Below are 18,556 nucleotides of genomic sequence, written 5' to 3'. Positions count from 1 at the left end.
CAAATGATCATCTCAATCAATGCAGAAAAGACATTCGACTAAGTCCAATGCTCACTCCTGATAAAAACTCCCAATAAAATAGGTAGAGAAGGGAAATTCCTCGACATAATAAAGGGCATCTATACAAAAACAACAGCCAACATCATTCTTAATGGAGAGAGGCTGAAAACATTCCCCTTGAGAATAGGAACAAGACAAGGATATCTTTTATCATCACTCCTGTTTAACTTTGTGCTGGAAGTCCTAGCTAGAGCAATCAGGCAAGAAAAAGAAATAAAGGGCATCCAAATTGGTAAGGAAGAAGAAAAACTGTGCCTATTTGAGGGTGATATGATACTACATGTAGCAAACCCAAAAGACTTCATGAGAAAACTACTGGAACCAATATAAAGATTCAGGAGATTAGTAGCATACGAGATAAACATTCAAAAAAAAAAAACAGTTGGGTTCCTATATACCAATAAAGAGAATGACAAAAAGGAAATCAGGAAAACAATGCCATTTATAATTGCCCCTGAAAAAGTAAAATACATAGGAATAAATCTAACCAGAGATGTAAAAGACCTATACAAAGAAAACTACAAAACACTATTGCAAGAAACCAAAAGAGATTTACATAAATGGGAAAATATACCATGCTCATGGATAGGTAGATTCAACATTTTGAAAATGTCAATTCTACCCAAAGTGATGTACAAAGACAATGCAATCCCAATCCAAGTACCAACAGCATTTTTAAAAGAGACAGAAAAACAAATCATTAACTGTATATGCAAAGGGAAGAGGCCCTGGATAAGTAAAGCACTATTGAAGAAGAAGAATAAGGTAGGAGAAATCACACTGCCTGACCTCAGAACCTACTATACAGCTACGGTAGTCAAAAGAGCCTGGTAGTGATACAATGAGATATACTGACCAATGGAACAGAATTGAGAACCCAGATATAAAGCCACCCACCTAAGGTCACCTAATCTTCAACAAGGGCCCGAAGACCGTCAAATGGGAAATGGTGCTGGCAAAGCTGGATATCCATCTGCAAAAAAAATGAAATAAGACCTATACCTCACACCATACACAAAAACTAATTCAAAATGAATCAAAGACCTAAATATAAAACACAAAACTATAAAGATCATAGAAGAAAAAATAGGATCAATGCTAGAGGCCCTAATACATGGCATTAACAAGATACAAACCATAACTAACAACACTCAAACTCCAGAAGATAACCTAGATAACTGGAACCTTCTAAAAATTAAATACTTATGCTCATCAAATACTTCACCAAAAAAGTAAAAAGAGAACTTGTAGACTGGGAAAAAATTTTTGTCTATGGTAAATCCAATAAATGTCTCATCTCTATAATCTACAGGAAAATCCAACACCTCTACAAAAAGGCAAATAATCCAATTTAAAAATGGGCAAAGGAAATGAACAGACACTTCACCAAAGAACACATTAACATGGCTATTAAATACTTGCAGAAATTCTCCTATTCACTAGCCATTAGAGAAAGTCAAATCAAAACCACAATGAGATACCTTCTCACTCCAGCATTGGTGGCATGGATCAAAAAAATAGAAAATAACAAATGTTGGCGAGGCTTCAGGGAGATTGGAACTCTTAGGCACTTCTGGTGGGAATGCAAAATGGGACAACCATTTTGGAAAACGATATGGTGCTTCCTTAGAAAGCTAGAAATAGAAATACCATATGATCCAGCTGTACCTCTCCCAGGAATATATCCTAGAGAAATAAGAGCCGTCACAGGAATTGACATATGCACACCCATGTTCGTTGCAGCATTGTTCACAATAGCAAAAAATAGAAATAACCTAGATGCCCATCAACAGATGAATGGATAAACAAACGATGGTGCATACCCGCAATGGAGTACTAAGCAACAATAAAAAACAATGATGAATCTGAGAAACATCTCACAACATGGGTGAATCTGGAGGGCATTATGCTGAGTGATATAAGTTAATCACAAAAGGACAAATATTGTATGAGACCATTACTATAAAAACTTATAAAAAGGTTTACACACAAAAATAATTGTTATGAGGTAGGGGAGGAATGGGGATGGAAAAACACTAAATAGACAATAAACCAAAACCCAGGGCTGTCGAGTCGATTCTGACTCATAGCAACCCTATAGGACACAGTAGAACTGCCCCATAGAGTTTCCAAGGAGTGCCTGGCAGATTCGAACTGCCGACCCTTTGGTTAGCAGCCATAGCACTTAACCACGACGCCACCAGGCTAAGTGGTAAATTTTGTGAAGTATAAGACAGTACACCGTACTGAGGAAGCCAGCACAGCTTGTCCACGCAAGGTCATGGAAGCTCCATAGACACTTTCAAACTCCCTGAGGGACTGAATTACCTGTCTGAGGGCTGTGGGGACCATGATCTAGGGGAACATCTAGCTCAATTGACATAGCATAGTTTATACAGAAAATGTTCTACATCCCACTTTGGTGACTGGCGTCTGGGGTCTTAAAAACTTGTGAGAGGCCATCTAAGACACTCCACTGGTCCCACCTTATTGTGAGCAAGGGAGGATGAAGAAAACCAAAGATAGGAGGAAGAGATTAACCAAGGGACTAATGGACCACAGCTACCACAGCCCCCACCAGACTGAGTTCAGCAGAACTAGAAGGTGCGTGGCTACCACCACTAACTGCTCTAACAGGGATCACAATATAGAGTCCCAGACAGAGCTGGAGAAAAACGTAGAACAAAATTCTAACTCACAAAAACAGAACAGACTTACTGGCCTGAGAGAGGCTGGGGAAACCCCAAGAGTGTGGTCCTCGGACACGCTTTTAGCTCAGTAATGACGTTTACCCTTCAGCCAAAGATTAGACAGGCCCATAAAAGAAAACAAGACTAAATGGGCACACCAGTCAAAAAAAAAAAAAAAATTTTTTTTTTTTTTCCAGTCCTGGGGCAAGAATTAGAAGGCAGGAAGGGACAGGAAAGCTGGTAATAGGGAACCCAAGGTCGAGAAGGGAGAGTGCTGACCTGTTGTGGGGTTGGTAACCAATGCCACAAAACAATATGTGTACTAAGTGTTTAATGAGAAGCCAGTTTGTTCTGTAAAACTTCATCTAAAGTACAATAAATAATAATAACCACCCCCCCAAAAGTCTCCTAATCTGACTTTCTACAAGCCCAGTTCATTGTAAAAAGAAAAAGAATAATAATAATAAAGCTCTCCAACAACAATTTCAAAGCCTTTTATAAATGCTCGTTAACTGTTGCTAAATTTATACCTGTGCTACTAAGGGTTCAATTTTGTGGAAACATGGTTTTTAATATAAGCTGACTTCTTGGTCTCCCTGCCTGTTTCATTTGAGTGTGATTTTCTTACCCCTTCCCTGCTCACCTATTTACAGCTTCATCCTCTTCAAGCACCAGCCCCCCCACCCCCATCTCTTTCAAATGCAATTTTAGCCATATTTTTTTATCAGAAATACTTGCAATTTTTTTTCAATTGATTAACAAATCTAGCTACAAATATTACTCGTCCTAGAAAGAATTGAAGTTGGATTCTCCCCCAAAGTAAATCTTGTTGGTTTTCTTCTTAAGATATCAATGTGTATTTTTATGGTAAACGTGAGAGCGTGCAGGCTGTGATTCTCTTTGATTTGGTTGCATATTTGCAAAATTAAATGCAAAGCAAATGTAGCTCTGTAAAAATCACCTCTCCCATAAAACAAGACAATGTGAGAGAGGAGGAAACAACATAACAATTAGAAGCAAACCATCTTAACAAGGTGATGAATTCTTTGTACAGCAGAAACGTATAATCATCAAAGAGTTTTATCTCCCTCGGAATGCTACATTACATAAAAAAAAAAAAAAAAATCACATAGGCATGTGTAAATGCCAACACACCTGCCTGAACATTGAGAAAAACACAAAGGCTCGATCATTCATCCTTACGCTGGGCTCAATTTTTACCCTGAGGTGCTGTAGGCACTCATGTAGCTCAGCATATTTTAAGACATTCAACACCTTGCATGAGCGTTTCTGTGCCAGAGCAGATTATTCAAAATAATAGCCTGGAGTGGTGTCTGCATACTTCAGAGGACCGCCTAACCCATTGTTTATTTCAAAAGGAGAGGCAGGTCCCTGAGAAAAGATATTGCCAATCACATTTCAATGTTGTCCCAAATCCTCCAGGAAACAAGAAGGTTGAGAGAAAGGTAAGCATTTTCTTGCTAGCACTACATTAAAGTATTTGAACCTACAAAAGGGAGAAACTGCAACAGACAACCAAGGGACCAGAAAATAGCATAATGATAATCCATAAAATTAGAGGTAAGAGAAATATTTCTTCAAATTTGATTTGTGGTTGGGGGGGAGGGGTAAAGACAGAGTGAGAGAGAGAGAGAATAAATGAATGTTTTCTTTCAAGATACATCTACATTTCCTTCTTCAGGTTGTTTAGGAGCCCTGGTGGTGCTGGGGTTAAAGCTCTTGACTGCTAACTGAAAGGTCAGTAGTTTGAGCCCACCAGTCACTCCCTGGGAGAAAAATATGGCAGTCTGCTACTGTAAACATCTGTAGTCTTGCAAACTGTATGGGGCAGTTCTACTCTGTCCTACAGGGTCACTATGAGTTGGAATCAACTTGATGGCAATAAGTTTTGGTTTGGCTTTATGTTGTTTTAGTATTGATTTGACTAAAAGCCATTGTTAATAATGATAGTTTTTTTGTGATTAAGTGTGAGAAGCACAGTAGATGATGTTTCTATGGATGTAGGAGTCTGATAGCGACGAGAGAACTGAGTGTAAAGCCATGCACATTTAAAAGTAGACTATAACTTACTGTATGGCTATTTGGCATTATTTCTTCTCTTCTAATAGAAATTACATAAAAACCACAATGAGAAAAAGTACAAAATCCATTTTCAGGGAACCTAGGAAATATATAATCTGTTGATTTTGAAATATATGTAGGTACTCCCAAAAGCAGCAGAAATGGACTAAAGGCATGTGAGACTATGTGAGGAAACATGAAAACCAGCAAAAAGGCTCAGTGACGGTAGATCTCAGCATATGCTAGTAGAACTTTGCTTCCAGAAGTGTAAGGACTCACCTGAAGTCCAAGCAGTACACCTTGCTTGCAATAAAGAATGAGGAAATGGGTGAGCAGAGTTTATAATAAAAGCCTTCCTGGAGCTTGTTTGGATCAAAGAAAAAAGGAATTAAGAACCACATTGTACAGCCATATTTGTAGGAAGCTATTTTTCTCTGTGGCAGCAGAGAAGGGAGAATCTCTTTGTCGCAAATCTTGAGAGCACCAAATAACCAATCTAGGAAAATTCAAATTTGATAAGAATTATCAAGATCGCCAAGTCTTTCTCTTGCAGAGCCACTGGGTGGGCTTGAACCAGGGCTCCTTTAATTCCTTATGATATGGATCATCTTTTCATGTGTTTATTTTCCATCTATATATAGTCTTTGGTGACATATTCACATCTTTTGTCTGGCTTTTAATTTTTTTTTTCTTTCCTTCCTGCATTTTGAGAGTACTTAACATAGCCTGGGGCCCTGGTGGTGTAGTGGTTAGGAGCTTGACTGCTAACTAAAAGGTTGGCAGTTCGGATCCACTAGTTGCTCCTTGGAAACCCTTTGGGGCATTTCTACTCTGTCCTGTAGGGTCACTGTGAGTCAGAATTGACTTGACGGCAATGAGTTTTGTTTTGATTTGGTTATATAGTCTAGGTACAAGTCCTTTATCAAATGAATGATTTGCAAATATTTTATCCCAATCTGTGACTTATACTTCCATGCTTTTAACACTTTTTTTTTAAAAAAGAAGTTATTAATTTTAAGGAAATCGATTTGTTATATTTTTTCTTCATGAATTTTGCTTTCACGGCATCTAAAAAAAATCTTTAACTCAAGTTCACATAAACTTTATTCCATGTTATTGTCTAGAAGTTTTATAATTTAAATTCTAGATTGAAATATATAATCTGCTTTTTGTTTTCTTTTCTTTCAATACATATGTAAAAAAATTTTGACAGTTCAAGAATCTTCACATGTGTAGTTCCATAACATTATGCTCATCATTTAGTTCAAATATCACACTTGTCACTCCCAGATTATGCCATCACTCTTACCAGAAGCTCAGTATCCCCTAAGCATGGTGTCCTGCTTTCCTCCTCCATCCTGCCCCCCTGTGGTAACAACTAATAAACTTTGGTGTTTACACACTTCTTATTCTATATATTTCATATCTGTAAGTGTGATGGTGTAGTATTTGTCCTCTTTTGACTGACTTATCTCACGTAGCATAATGTTTTCAAGGTTTGTCCATGCCATATCAAGATTTCATTTCTCTTTATGAATGAGTAGTATCCCATTGCATGCATGTACCACATTTTGTTTATCCATTCATTTTCGTTGATGGACAATTAGGCTGTTTCCATTTTTTGGGGTTATTTTGTATAGTGCTGTTTTGAACATTGGTGTAGAAGTATCTTTGAGTTCCTGGTTTCAGTTCTGCTGAGCATATAACTAGGAGTAGAATTGTTAGATCATACGGTAATTCTATGTTTAACTTTTTGAAGAACTGTCAAATTGTTTTCCACAGCAGCTGTACCATTTTACAATACCATCAGCCATGGATGAAAGTTCCAATGGTATAATCCATTTTTGAATTAATTTAGTGTATAGGGAGTGAGATATGAATCAAAGCTTGTTTTGTGCATATAGACTTCCAATTTTTTCAGCAACTTTACTGAAAAGGCCTTCCTTTTCCACCTGACTCTGCACTTGTGTTGAAAATCAATTGACTGTGTATGTTTGAGTTTTTGAATTCACTGTTCTCTTCTCTTTATCTATGGGTCTATACATTTCAGGACAATAATATTTTGATTATTGCAGCTTTAGAGTAAATTCTGAAATCAGGTAGTGTCAGTCTTTTAGCACTGTTTTTGTTTAAAATTATTTTGGTTATTCTAATTCTTTTGCCTTTCCACATACATTTTAAAATCAGCTCATTGATTCCTTAAAAAAAAAAAAAAAATTGCTGGGATATTTATTAAAGTTGTGTTAAATTTTTAGATCAGTTTGGGGAGATTTGACACGTTAATAGCATTGAGTCTTCAAATACACCAGCATGTTATCTATCAACATTCATTTAGGCCTCCTATAATTTCTTTCTTTCTTAGTAATTAGTGGAGAAGTTTTACATCCATGTTTATCTGAGATATTGATCAGTAGTTTTCATTTCTTGTAATTTATTTGTCTGGTTTTTGTATCAGACATGCTGGAGACATAAAGAACTTTGGGGAATATTCATTCATCTTGTATATTCTAGCAAATTTTGTGTAAAATTAGTATCACTTATTCCTTAAATGTTCAGGAGAATTTGCCAGGGAGGCAATCTGGGACTTGAATTTTCTTTGTTAGAAAGTTTTTAACTACAAATTTAATTTATTTAATAGGTATGGTTCTATTAAGGAGATACATTTCTTCTTGAATGAGCTTTGATAGTTTATATATTTCATGGACTTAGAGTATTATGGAATATTCCCTGACTTTGATGACACCTAACAACAACAACAACAACTCTTTTAGTGTGTTATAGGATGTATAGTGATATTTTCTCCATTATTCCTGATATTTCTAATTTGCGTATTTTTTCTTTTTCATAAAAAAATTTTGATCTGCCTGACTAGAAGTATATTAATTTCGTTGATTAAATAAATAAATTTTGCTTTAATTGATTTTCTCTTTTTCTGTTCCCATTTCCAGTATGTTCTGTTCTTATCTTTGTTATTAGTGTTATTTTCCTTCTTGCTTTAGCTTGATTTGTTTAGATCACTGATTTGGGATCCTTTATTATTTTCTAATAAAATCACTTAATGTTACAAATAAACCTCTAAGCAGTTCTTAAAACATATCTCATATATTTTGTTTTCCATTCAATTTGATTTTTTTTTCATAATTACCCTTTGACCATGGGTTATTTGGAAATGTGTAATTTAGTTTTTACATATTTGGAGATTTTTCTCATATTTTTCTCTAAACAGTGTTTTTAATTCCATGTAATGTAAGAGCATATTTACAGAATTTTTAATTGCTTTAAATTTATTAAGGGTTAGTTTATGGCCCATGATAAGGTCTATCTTGGTGAATGTTTCATTTGTACTTGAATGTATATTCTGCTTGTATTGGGTAGTGGTCAATTAGTTTAGCTGGTTAATAATATTTCTCTGCCCTTCTATAATCTTACTGATTTTCTGTTTTTTTATTCTATCAGTAATAGAGGAGAGAATTGAAATCTCTAATGATAAGTGAATTTGTTTATTCTTTCAGTTTCATCAGATTTTGTTCCATGTATTTTGAAACTCCGTTGTTAAATACACATTAAGGGTTGTTACATCTTCTTAATGAATTGGCACGTTTATCACTCTGTAATAATAATTTTTTTAATACTAACTTAGCAACTAAAGCTTTTTTGACCAGCATTTACATGATAGAACATTTTTGTTCTTTTACTTATAATGTCTCTAAGTCTTATATTTAAAGTGAGTTTCTTGTAGAAAACTTACAGTTGAGCCTTGTTTTTTTTTTTTTTAATTCAATTTGAGAATCTCTCTCATAATGGATTTGTTTAGATCATTTGTCTTTAATATAATTATTGATTTGTTCTTGTTGTTGATAGCTGCCATTGAGTCAATTCTGGCTCGAAGCGACCCTAAGTACAATAGAATGAAGCACTGTCCTGTCCTGCATCATCCTTACAATCATGGTTATACTTGAGCCCACTGTTGCAGCCACTGTGTCAATCCATCTCATTGAGGGTCTTCCTCTTTTTCCCCTACCCTCTACTTTACCAAGCATGATATCTTGATACAGTTGAATTAATAACTACCATTTTGCTATCTGCATTCTCTTTCATTTGTTCTTCGTTTCTTTTTTTACTCCTTTTCTGCCTTCTTGTATATAAATTGACTGGTTTGATTTCATTTTATATACAGTAATGTTTGTTAGTTATATCTATTTATTAAAAAATAGTCCCCTAGGGTTTATAATGTACAGTTAGCTAATCTCTTTTTTTCTCAGAGAACATTATATTGGTTTTCTAACTTCAGGTCTTTGCACATTTAAGATATCTGTATATTCCTTCCATCTTCTTTTGATGCTTCCTGCATCATTCAATATTTTGCCCATAGAATACTTCAATATTGTGACTTGAGTTTTTTCTTCAGTTCTTTCAGATTGAGAAATGTCAAGTGTGTTCTCCTTTTGGTTTTCTAACTCCAGGTCTTAAAATACTTTACCTTGTCTTCTCAAGCTACCCTTTGTAATCTTCTGTCCAGCTCCTTTACTTCTCATTTCTTTTATTTGCTTTACTTACTCTATGTTCAGGAGCAAGTCTCAGAGTCTCTTCTGACATCCATTTTGATCTTTTCTTTCTTTCCTGTCTTTTTAATGACCTTTTGCTTTCTTCATGTATGCTGTCCTTGGTGTCATCCTACAACTCGTCTGGTGTTCAGCCATTAGTATTCAATCCATGAAATCTTTTCTTGAGATGATCTCCAAATTCAGGTGGGATAAACTCAAGGTTGCATTTTGGTTCTCATGGACTCGTTTTACTTTTCTTCAGCTTCAGCTTAAGCTTGCATATAAGCAACTGATGATCTGTTCTGCAGCCAGTCCCTGGCCTTGTTCTGACTGATGATATTGAACTTTTCCATTATCTTTTTCACAGATATAGTCAGTTTGATTCTTGAGTTTCCCATCTGGTGAGGTCCCTATGTATAGTGGCATTTATGCTGTCAAAAAAAAAGGTATTTTCAATGAAGAAGACTCTGGTCTTGCAAGATTTTATCACGTGATCTCCAGCATTGTTTCTATCACCAAGACCATACTTCCCAACTATAGATCCTTCTTCTTTGTCTCCAACTTTTACCTTCCAATCACCTGTAATTATCAATGCTTCTTGATTGCATGTGTGATCAATTTCAGACTGCAGAAGTTGGTAAAAATTTTCAACTTCCTCATCTTTGGCATGAATGGTTGGTAGGCAAATTTCGATAATGGTTGTACTACCTGGTCTTCCTTGTAGGCGTATAGATATCATCCTATCGCTGACAGTGTTGTGCTTCAGGATAGATTTTGAAATGTTCTTTTTGAAGATTAATTCAAGGCCATTCCTCTTCAATTTGCCATTCCTGGCATAGTGTACCATACAATTGTCTGATTCAAAAAGGACAATACCAGTCCATTTCAGCTCACTAATCCCCAGGATATTGATCTTTATGAGCTCCATTTCATTTTTGACAACTTCCAATTTTCCTAGATTCATTCTTTGTGCATTCCACATTCTGATTATTAATGAATGCTTGCTGCTGTTTCTTCTCAATTTGAGTCATGCCACATTAGCAAATGAAGGTCCTGAAAGCTTGATGTTGTTAAGGTCAACTCTACTTTGAGGAGGCAGCTCCTCCCTGGTCATATTTTGAGTGTTTTCCAACCTGAGGAGCTCATCTTCAGGCACTATATCAGACAATGTTGCATTGCTATTCATAAGGTTTTCACTGGCCAGTTTTTCAGAAGTAGACTGCCAAGTTGTTTCTTCTTAGTGTCTTAGTTCAGCAACTTTGCTGATACCTGTCCATATTTGAAATACCAGTGGCATAGCTTCCAGCATCACAGCAACACGCAAGTCACCCAGTATAACAAACTGACAGATGTGTGGTGGAGGGTGAGGGTGGAGGCTAAAAATTTGGTCAATGGTAGACAGTTGTGGAAGGCAGTATACATTTTTATATGTTGTGTGCTGTTGAGTCGATTTTGACTCATTTTTATATAATATTTATGCATTACTCATTTTCACTCATTTTTATATAATATTTATGCATTATATTCTTGAACTATGTGTTTTTTCTTTTTCAAAAAAAATTGACTTAAAAATAAATTAACACACAAATAAGCAAATCCTGAAACATTAGATTACTTTCCTGAGCTGCAGCATTGTTAATGTGATTTAATTTCATACTTAATTTAAGTTGGTTTTATTTTAAAACAAATGAATTTTTTTTTATCTTTTTCATTACATTAAAGTAAATATATGACAGACAAGTAGTTGTCAAAGCCTACATATTTTCAAATACCGAGTATTTTTTTGACAATACTTTATTTAATTAAACAAGGCATCTTTTGGAACAGCTAAGATGGAAACATTTGGAAGTGTCTTTTCACTCCTCTGTGGAAAGTGTGAGAAATGAATAATGGACATAGGTAATTAAAATGGGAGCTTTTGAATTACCTAAGATGACATTGAGCAATACCAAGAGGACATCCTAGGGTACATGCAGAAAATTCAAAACTATTCTTAATAGATATGGGAAACAGGACAAGAAACCAGAAAGATTCTTTTATTTAGATATGATGATTATATTATTCCTTCTAGGTCTGGTTCCTCAGTAAAAAAAAAAAAAAAAGTTTCTTGTTATGTGTAGGAGCAAACTATTCTACTAAGGTTAATATGACAGGTTGATAAAAATAAGAAAGGGATATGATTGTCATTGCTTTAAAAAAAAATTTTTTCCTTGAAAATATGTCTTGAAGAGAAAATAGAGTAGGATGTAAATGTCTTTGTATTGAATATATGCAGAGACCATATGGTAATAATGTATCTCCCAAATGGCATCGATTTCTAGATAGTGCTCTAATTTGGAATGTTACTGATAGCCTAATTATGGTTCTGTTTCAAGTCCATCATTGCATTTATTTCCAAAAGAACCAAGGTGATGCATTTTGAAAAAGAAAAAAAGAAAGAAAATGCAACTTCAATCTGCTGGGTGTTGAATGTATTTAAGAAAAAATAAACAAATGATACAAGTTAAATCATGAAATGAGAAAGAAATAGTGGATGAAATAACATTCTAATAAATGTTTTTTAAATCCTTCTTTTCCTAAAATGAAGAATCACTTTGGGGAAAAAGGTTAGATCAAGGAATAATCATAAGTAATAAGTGAGTTACTGGGTAGTACACGTGAGCCTACTTGCATACATGTACACATACATACACTAAGCCTTTTATTATAGCTAGAGATGGACGCAGGTAATAAAAAGCCAACTCATCTCTGCTTACAATAAAGCCTTAAAATAAAGCACAAACCTTATTATAAGGACATGAAATTTCAAATGAAAGTATAATTGGCTTGCTGCATTTTAAGACTGCATTACTGAGCTACAACATTATTGTTGTAACTTTATTACCTACATTTAAAATTGAGCTTATTGTAAGCAGTTTGAATTCTGTCTCTTTGCTTCATCATTCAGCCTGCTTATTCACCCCAATTCCTCTCTGATCACGAACATCTCTGTCCCTTGATTTTTTTGGTAATACAGACCAAAGTTTGCTCTCAATTTTCCATAAATAGCGTCACATGGTCTTCACAAGATTTGTAATCATAATCATTGCAATTATATCATATATAGATCCTTAATTTAAAAAAATTTCCTAACCATATAAGCATGAATTCAAAGCTAATAATATGGTGAAGACTTCTCCCTGTCATGATGGCTCAGAGCCTTCTAGCTTTGTGTGTAAATGGCCAGGAAGAGCCAAGAAAAAAAAAAGTTTCACAAAACTCCTTTAAAAATTTTGTACTAATGTAAAAATCTATTATGATCATGGCATAGCTTAATTTTTTTTTCTTGCTACTGTTGTTGTTTTATTCATTGTTTTTGAAGCCTCAATCCCGACGAGAGATAGCCAAAGCAAAAAAGGCGTATTCTTCTGCTTGAGGAGTAGTTATTTTCCACTCTAAACATAAAAACCATCCGTAAGTAAAAATCAAACCTGATACAAACACAATATATTTAGAAATTAACAATTCACAATTCTACCATACAAGTTTACGGTAATTTAGTTTTGGATTCAGGCTGCCTGGGCACAATCAACACTTTACTCAGGTGTGTTAACCTTCAGCAATTTCTGAACAGTAAAATAAAGCTAAGAAAATATATATGTATATAACCACTTCATGGGATTTTTATGAAGATTAAAGGAGCTAGTACTTGAAAAGTGTTTTGCACAGTGCATGGCAAATTAACACTTTTAATGCTAGTACTATTATAAACCTAAGAGTTATCTAAGGAGCCCTGGTGGTACAAATGGGTAAGTGTTTGGCTGCTAACAGAAAGGATGGCAGTTTGAGCTCTTCTGGCTACTCCATGGGACAAAGACCTGGGGATCTGCTCCCTTTCTTGACTGCAGCCAAGAAAACCTTATGGAACAGTTCTACTCTGTCACACAGGGACACTATTAGTTGAAATTGACTCAACGACAGCTAACAACAACAAATCATCTATGGTGTCTCTTTCAAGAACAAATTACTTTTCATTTTTATGTGAAATGAAAAAGATAGCATGTGGAGGTGAGGAGAAAAATATTTGAAACAAAAGAAATAGCATGTGGAAAAGCCCAGAAACTTTCCAGAGTTAAAGGCTTTGGATTTACAGTTCTGTAGAATTGCAAAATATCCTTAGATCATGAAAGTATTATCAAATTATTCAGATAAAATCAATTGTACATCATTAAAACAAAGAAAAAAACTTCTTTATAATCTCCCTTTTCCACTACTACCCTATTTATCATCCATCTATTGCAGTCACGCTTCTTTAAATAATTGCCCTTGGATGCCACATTGATTTCCTCAACACCTTTTCAATGCTCAACTAATGATGGTATGACTTAAAACTAAAACTGCTCTCACTATATGTCATGGAAGTCCTTGGACATATTCATGTCTTATCTACCTTGAATCTACTTACTTATTGCCAAACCATCCTTATTTCATTTGTGGACTACCTCTTGTAGCATTTGATGAACAAACTACTCCTCTTACTTGATTTCCTTGGCCTTCTCTACTACTTCTCTGAACTCTCTCTCCTTCCCAATTTCTTTGCAATCTCCTTAAATGTTAATGTTCCTTGAAGCTATATCTATGTTTTCTGTTCTTCTCATTCTGCCTGATAGTCACAGAGAATCTTGTCTCCTCCCTTGCCTTCCAATCTACATTTACTATCCAGACTTATACCCTGTGTTCCTGATAATATCTACCCAAATGCTTTCTGAAATAGCTACTTAAATGTCTCAAAGTACCTCAAAGTTAATGATTTCAAACTGAAGTCTTTTTCCACCATTCCTTGCCCTTAAAGTTGTTCCTCTTCTGCTTTTCTTCAGCTCATGAACTGTCTACCACTGTATGGTTGTTCAAGAAAGAAGCCCAGGAATCATTTTTCACACCTTTCTATTCCTAGGCCAACATCCACTCATTCCTGAGCCCTATCTTTTACACCTCATATTTCCTATGTCCACTTAGATACATTTCTAGATCTGGCTCTTCTCATTCCCTCTAGTAGCAAGATAATAATGTGAACTAAACCAAACACCAAGGACCCAGAGATGGAAGCCAAGGATTCCATTTTACTTGGATCCATAATCAACAGCCGTGGAAGCAGCAGTCAAGAAATCATATGACACATTGCATTGGGTAAATCTGCTGCAAAGCCTTTTTAATGTGTGGAAAAGTAAAGATGTCACCTTGAAGACTAAGGTGCGCCTGACCCAAGCCATGGTATTTTCAATTGCATTATATGCATGTGAAAGCTGGACAATAAATAAGGAAGACCGAAGAATTGATGCCTTTGAATTGTGGTGTTGGCGAAGAATATTGAATATACCATGGACTGCCAAAAGAATGAACAAATCTGTGTTGGAAGAAGTACAACCAGAATGCTCCTTAGCAGCAAGGATGGCGAGACTGTGTCTTACATACTTTGGACATGTCAGGAGGGATCAGCCCCTGGAGAAGTACATTGTGCTTGGCAAGGCATAGGGTCAACAGAAAAGAGGAAGACCCTCAATGAGGTGGATTGACACAGTGGCTGCAACAATGAGCTCAAGCATAACAACAATTGTAAGGATGGCACAGGACTGGGCAGTGCTTTGTTCTGTTGTTCATGGGGTCAGTATGAGTCGGAATCCACTCAACGGCACCTAACAACAACAACAAGCCCTGAACTTAACTCCAGACATTTGTGTGTGGTTTTTATTACTTTACTTTCAAACCTCATCATAGCAGCTTAGCCTGCACTTAATTAAATACATAATATATTTCTTTTATTATAACCTTCATTTTTCTGCATTGCAATTTCTTATTTAATATCCCTTAAATCTGTTATATACCATGTCTTAGTCACCACTATGTTCTTAGCACCTAATGCAGAACCTTCATACAGAGGAATTAATAAACAATAAACAAATAGATGGGTGGATGAAAGTCTACAGGGCAAAGTCAGAGCATGATGATGAGGCAGGCAGCCTCAGAGCTCCACACTTCTGAGAGACACCTGCTGTGGCTTATCCTCCTACACCTAACAGAATAAGCCGGATTTTCTTCTGAAATTGTCCTTGAAAAGATAACTATAGAATGGACCATAGATGGCTTCAACCCACCTCTTGGTGGAGACTTAACATGATAATGAAGGCAAATCAACCTCTTCCTCCATCCTGGCGTATCAAACCCTTCTCTAAAAAAATGCATAGTCATCCCCAGGCTCTGAGTGGGTGCGTGAAAATCAATCCTGAATATTCATGATGAATTTGGATTTGCTTGCCTGCTCTCTGTAAAACCCCACCTCCTTAAGCTGCCTGCTAGGAGTCTTGGAGGCAAAAGCCGCAGTTGCTCCTTTCCTTGCACAACAAAATAAAGGCATCTTTCTGATCTCCCAGCTCGGCCTCCTATTTATTGACTGTAACGAGTCATGCTGAGCAGAACCTGGAGTTCCCACCCAGCAACAATGAAACTAGAACTTTCGCAGTTTCCTGATTCTTAGCCAACTGCTCTTTGCATTCCCCATCATTACTCCCAACATACAAGTACCCTAGCTAAATCGTGAACTCATAACATCACTAACCCTACTACCAATACTGATGACTAAGCACATTGTGCTGAGTAAGTGTTGCAAATATTTCTTTATAGAGACTGGATGATCAGAGCAAGAGAGCCCTTTAAATCAAGATTGAGAATGGGCCATTTCTTGCTGACATGCTACATTTCCTTTTTGCTTTGAGTGAAATTATACAGCACACTGAAATAATACCTTCAGTACTGAATGATTTGGCATTCAAGAGAATTAAAATAAGACTTTCCTTTATGGTTAGAAGTAAATTACAAAAAAGGGATACTGGCAGGCAATTACTATATAAGCTATGGGAATGAAAAGGATTTCACAATGTGAGTAGTTCAGATTCACATAATGTGAAGAGCTGTTGGCAAGTGGGAAATCACTCAGCAATCTAAAGGAGGGAAATGAGGCTATGAATGCAAACTCATTCACACATACACCCCAACACACACACACTCCACAGATACACAATATGCAGATATTCCAAGGTAAAGATGAAATGATTTAACTCAAAATATATTGCCTTTTTATTTTAAAAGTCGATGGAGAATATATATATGATGGATATTTGGCATACAAGAAAATAACTATACAGCTAAAACTAAAATAAGGGCATCTGTTGACATTATGTGATCCAATTTAAAATCTAGAATTCAGTAAATGTAATTACTTTGGAAATAACCCCAATGACTCTGTGATTGTTCAAAACACCATCTCCTAGAGTACAAACACTCCTGGGAGGAGCCAGCTAGCCTTATTATTCTTTAGCACTTTCATGTAAATGTGCTTATCCATCTTAGTTTATTTATTTTTTTAATGTCTGGGAGACTCACGGTCAGCTCAGGCAAGCCCTCCACTGCTGTGCTCCGGAGGAGAGAGCATAAAGAAGAGCTAGTTTTAAGCTCTTCACTGGAAGAGGGAGGGTCCTATTATGCAAGTTGGAGGATCTCAGGAATTATTTTCCAGGATTATGGGATAGCGTTGTACAGGATGAACAATGTGGAACCCTAAAGAATACCATTTGCCTTGTGGCTATTGCAGGTTGTACACTTACTAAAATAATTTCTGACAGATGAGATTAACAGTTCATGTCCTAATGCAAGCAATACATTATAATTTTCTGACATATGGAAATAAAGAACTTTGAAGAAAGGACACCTTTTTCTAATTTGTACAAAGGCTATGAACAAGCTGTTGGCCTGCTAAGTCCACTCAAAACTATTATTCTCAGCCCTGCTATTGGCATCTAAACTTCTGTTATAATTTCATTTTTTAAAATTAAAACAGAAGTTATAAAATATAAGCTTGTGGGCCCCATTTGTCTTGTAGATATTTGTCTTGTTTTGTAGAGCTGGTGTTTTAAACATTTGAGACAAAGTATGAAAATTGACTAAATTACATAATAACATAGATATTTTACTTCTTTTAGAAAAATATTAGATTTTGCTGCCTGGACCTGCATTCCAATTTGGCAACAATCAGCTAAAGCCAAGTCAAACTGTGCGTTTCATCAGTCCTAGACACCAGGGCTGAGAATCAGGTGACCCATCAACATGTTGTTCACTTGTTTATCTTATAATAAAAGAATATGTTCTCTGGACACATGATGCCTCTATGAAATAAACAGACTTATATTTCAAAAAGAGTGAGAAAGCAACAGCTATGCCCAACCACTTCATTCTTGCTTGTGGTTCATTTGATCCTGAGACATTTTAGCTTTGACCTCAGTTTAAGGCATTGCATTCTGTTAACTTTAAACTCTCCCAGGAGGAGCCATTTAGCCTTATCATTCTTAAGCACCTTCTGTGACTGTGCTTATCAGATACACTCCAGCCCCTCAGGCAGGTGGTGAGGGCAGGTTGTGATAAAGTAGGGAAGGAGGAAAAAGCATCCAGAACAAGGCAAGTGTCTGGAGAGGGCAAGCCTGGGGTGGATTCCAGATCATGAAACCTGTTCTGACTGGCCTTCTTCTAATAACTTCATCTTAAAATTTGTGTTGTAGAGAAAAACTTAAGTACTTTTTCAAGTTAAAACAGAGAGGGCTATTAAGGGTTTAAAACAATTGCAATTGGGGAACTTCATAGCCCGTTGAAAATGGAACCAGGCAGTCCCTAGGCACTTTCATTATACAAGTATTCTTATGGTCATGAAAAGAGGAACCAAACCATAGGGAGGGTAGTTATTGTAATATTCACACCGATTGGTTACTGATTATTAATAGTATAATTTCACAGGATGCTTAGATCATGGTCACAAGATGCTTACATGTATTTCCTTTGTCTATTTTGTAAAAATATCTTGTTGGTAACAGCACCAAGACAGTACTTTTCCTGAGTACTTGTACTTTGAGGAGTGCAGATGGTCACTTGGTTAAGATCCCTCAGGGCATATGGTTTCACATCCTGGTTTTGACCACCAAGGAAAAACATATTTATCTCAAAAAATATAGCTGTTAGTCTAGAAATCCAGATTAAAATTAGATAGTACAGTCAGCATTTTATGTCTCTGTCTGACTACACTGAAAGTTGTCTTTTCCTGAGATATTGAAATTGTCTCTTTCTCAGAATACTGGAAAAGAGATCACTTAGTATATTTGC

This window comes from Loxodonta africana, chromosome 3, assembly GCF_030014295.1.
Source record: "Loxodonta africana isolate mLoxAfr1 chromosome 3, mLoxAfr1.hap2, whole genome shotgun sequence".
Taxonomy (NCBI): Eukaryota; Metazoa; Chordata; class Mammalia; order Proboscidea; family Elephantidae; genus Loxodonta; species Loxodonta africana.
This window is presented reverse-complemented; position numbering follows the sequence as displayed.